The sequence below is a fragment of the Nymphaea colorata genome, unplaced genomic scaffold (assembly GCF_008831285.2).
Source record: "Nymphaea colorata isolate Beijing-Zhang1983 unplaced genomic scaffold, ASM883128v2 scaffold0600, whole genome shotgun sequence".
In the NCBI taxonomy this organism is placed as follows: domain Eukaryota; kingdom Viridiplantae; phylum Streptophyta; class Magnoliopsida; order Nymphaeales; family Nymphaeaceae; genus Nymphaea; species Nymphaea colorata.
The window spans coordinates 73,929-77,799 of record NW_022205106.1 but is presented as its reverse complement, the minus strand read 5'-3'; positions in this window follow the sequence as shown (position 1 = coordinate 77,799).

Sequence of the window (3,871 nt, the reverse complement as noted above, 5' to 3'; positions counted from 1 at the left end):
TGAGATGAAATGGATATGAAATCAAAAACAGTAGACCACGGGATCCAGGGGTGAAGCGAGCAATTTTTTTAGGAAGGGCTGAATAGTATTTGCAAAAATTATACAAGGGCCAAACAATATTTTTCAAAATTTTTACATAGGCCAATTTAAATTTTTTTAAAATGTAAGTATCATTTCTTTTTCCAAAACATGAGGGGGGAGGGGCCATGGCTCCTGTCAGCTCCCCCACCTTCTGCTCCAGCCTGAATCCTTACAATAAGATTATTTGGCAAATGATACTTACTATCATGGGTGTTCCTGGTACATTGATGTATCACCAGGATTGGCTTCCTATTAATGGGCCATACTTGTGTTCATACATCCAGAAATTGGAATCTAAGGCGACGGCACAAATATTCACTAATCTTGACTAAATTGTGATCAACAGTCAATAAGTCAATAGCAAAAAGCGTAGTTATAAAAGCTCTCGGCTGTCTAGTTATCAATCAATATTTTTCACATGGGCTATGCTCACCTATTTTTGTAATTAAACAGAAAGAAGTGAATCAATGGCAAAAACTTTCAAAAAATTTAACTTCCCATATTTATTCTTCACCATGAAAGGCTTCAAAACCACTTGTCCAGTCGCTTTAGTGTTGCATGTAGAAAAGAAAGAAAAAAAGGAAAAAAGAAAGATTGGCCCGCAAATTTTAACAGAAATAATTTTAGGCAGTTGACATTTCCACTATTACGAAATCCCAACCATGAAAATCCAATCTACATTAGCAAAATTTTCAAACAAACAAGGCCCCTTATCATGCACATCTAACTTTAGTTTTCTTTTGATTTGGAAACATGGTGCCTACCAAGATAATATTTTCCACATATCACTTGCTTTTTCATTCATAATAATATGGGGAAAATGGAAAAGTGAGTTGTGAACAAGGTTCGTGTCGAGAAAAAAGAAAAGAAGTGAGAGAAATGTTTGAAAATAGAAATAAATCGGCTTGTTGTTCACTCTACGAAAATGGAAAGAGAAAGAAGACGAAGGTAGTGCTCTACAGGTAGGCAAGGTCCATGATTGGTGTTAAATAAATCCGAAAAACTTCCCAATCCACAAACTTCTACATCACCTACACATCCTCTATCCCATCCAAGTTTCATGATCTGACCATTGACTAGATGTACAACTTGTTCGTGCCACGAGGGAATGCCATCGACTTTGCCAAACTTAAGGCTGGCCATCCCTATTATGAAGAGACAAAGCTGATGATGTCCAGGACTCATACTAATCCAATTTTGCTGTTTTATTCCAACAAACTCTGTTTGACAGAACTATGAGCTCCGAATGGGATGTTAAAGGTCTCTCTAACAATAGCAACAGGGCATGATCAAGTGGCACTAGCCACGCAAAGTTGGCCCAGACCAATTACGTTCTCAGGGTTAGGTTTTGTTACTAGTCTTTTGACCTATTTCCTTTCAAGTGGGTTTTTTTTATTTCATTTTGTAGAATTTAGAGCAAAAGAATAGAGAAAAGCTTAACTTTGGATGCTTTCTTGATAAGAGTGTAAAATTTATGATTTTGACTCCCTAAAGTCTATCGATAGTGGCCCCTCTTTTTTTTTTTAAGACAGTCATTCATTTTTTTAAGAAATTATTTGTTTTAAATTTTTAATTGTGTCTCAGCATTATCATTTTTCTTGCTTTAAAACAATAAAAAAATCAAATACCAATAATTTAAAAATATTTCATAGTGTTATAAGAGAAATTATCGCTATAGTGAGAATGTAATATACATGATGCTATTATTGAATGTCTCAGAATGAGAACGTAAATCAAATTGTTGAGAGATCAGTGAGTCATTATGGTCTCTTATTTGTCTAATATGTGGCTTATAGCTAGAGTATTTCTTATTTTTCAATAAAACCTGATTAGCTAAACTTGATTCCACCAGTAAAAAAGACAAAGTGATGAGAACATCACTTTTGTTATGATAGACAAAGGTATTCGTACAAACTAAAGCAAAAAAAAACAGTTGTGAAATGAATTTAATCCAAAGCATCCAGCAGTCACAAAGGCAGTGATAGGAGAATAATTTTATTTACTATAGACCAAACATTAATGATTACATATTTTCAGCTTCATTCCCCTTTTAATAATTATCCTCAATTTCTAGGGAAACTTTCTAAGATACATATAAATATTTTACACGTCCAGTGACATATGAATATGCTCCAGTGCTGAAATCTATAAAATTTTTAAAAGATTCTTGAAATCTGATTGGTGGATCAAATATTCTGTAGTTATAATTAAAAAGCAAGCTGCCAACTGGGAACCTAATATGACGCACCACAAAGTATGCACACAAAGGTAACAATCTAATGAAAACTTTCTGCTGTGTAATGAAAGGCCATGAGTTTTTTCATGGCCGCATTATAAAAGAAGGTGACGACTTTTACAGCATGAGCTGCTTGTTTTCTTTGACAAAATTTTACTTCTTGTGGTATTAAGTGATAATTCCTGTAGCGTCTTTGTTTCTGTTCTGTTCGACTAAAAGGAAAGACTTCAAAGCTCCTTTTTTTTAATTGGTGAAAACTATAGAACAAAGGGCATAAAGTTCTTTTTAACCCTTACGTAGAGGGTTGCTGAGAGATCTCAAAGATGAAGTTAGGAACTTTTTGTTGTAGGAACCAAACTATAGTATCTAAATTTTTACAGAACCAGAGATATAGTTTTCTTATTTTATTTTATACAGGATAAACTAAAATATTTAAAATTTATAAATAACCTTTTTTATTTTTTTAAAATCCAAGAAGAAATACAGCCCCTACCAGGTCCCCCTGCCTCCAGACTCCCTCTCTATGTAATTTTGTTGGTCAAAGCCTTTGGTCCCAATGACTGAGGGTTGCTCTTTGAGAACGAAAAGTGAAAAAAAAACATAAGAAAAATTTTATCGTATTTTTATAATTAAAATTTATAAAAAAAATTTGCCCCACCATTTTCAAGGTTGGACACATGTGATTGACCTGATTTTGAACTGTAGCTAGTAAAAAAGCATTGTGCCATTACTAATCAAATTCGTGTTCCTTTATGTTTTATGCCATATTCAAGCCCGATCAACTTTGTGTTACGGAGATGCAACCTGATTAAGTCTATATTTGGGATCATATGCTTCTTGGATGCAAATTCAGTTTTGAAAAGTAGAGCCTACATCTGAATCCCAAGTCCTCCCAGAATCCAAACCACTGGCATCCATAGTTGCGCATAGGGATGCCTATATGTCTGCTTTGGATAGAAAATCTAATCGATCTATTACGAAGAATATGAAAAAGAAAAACCTATCCTATTAAAAAGTAGGATTGAATTCAGCTTCAGTAATTTGGTTCCAATCACATTTTCGGATATAAATAAACATCCGGTTGGATTTGGATATGGATTTGAATCAGATTTGTTATTAAGCAAATATCCTATATCTAATGTTCTTACATTTTGAAAATAGGTCAAATTCAGTTCAAAATTTGTATTCAGATATGAATATGAAAATTATATTCAAATCAAATTCAGTTTGTGAAATAGGATTCCAGATTTGGATTTAGATATGGCTAAAGGTAAATCCAAGTTGACTATGATCCATTAACATCCCTAATTGGGGTTGAAGGGGTAGCTTTGGCCTTCCTTCCTTTCTTTCTCCTTTGGCAGCTTTGACAAGTAGTGAGGTTAATGGTTTCTTTTTGTGAAAAATGCCTGAAAGATAGTTGGGACTGCCACATGTTTTCATCATTTTTTTCTTTTTGCTCTTTTCCCTTACATACTTCTCTCAGAACAATGGCAGAAACACATTGCGGCTGGTGTGGGCTGGCTGGTGGGGCTGGCTTCCGACACAGACCCATTA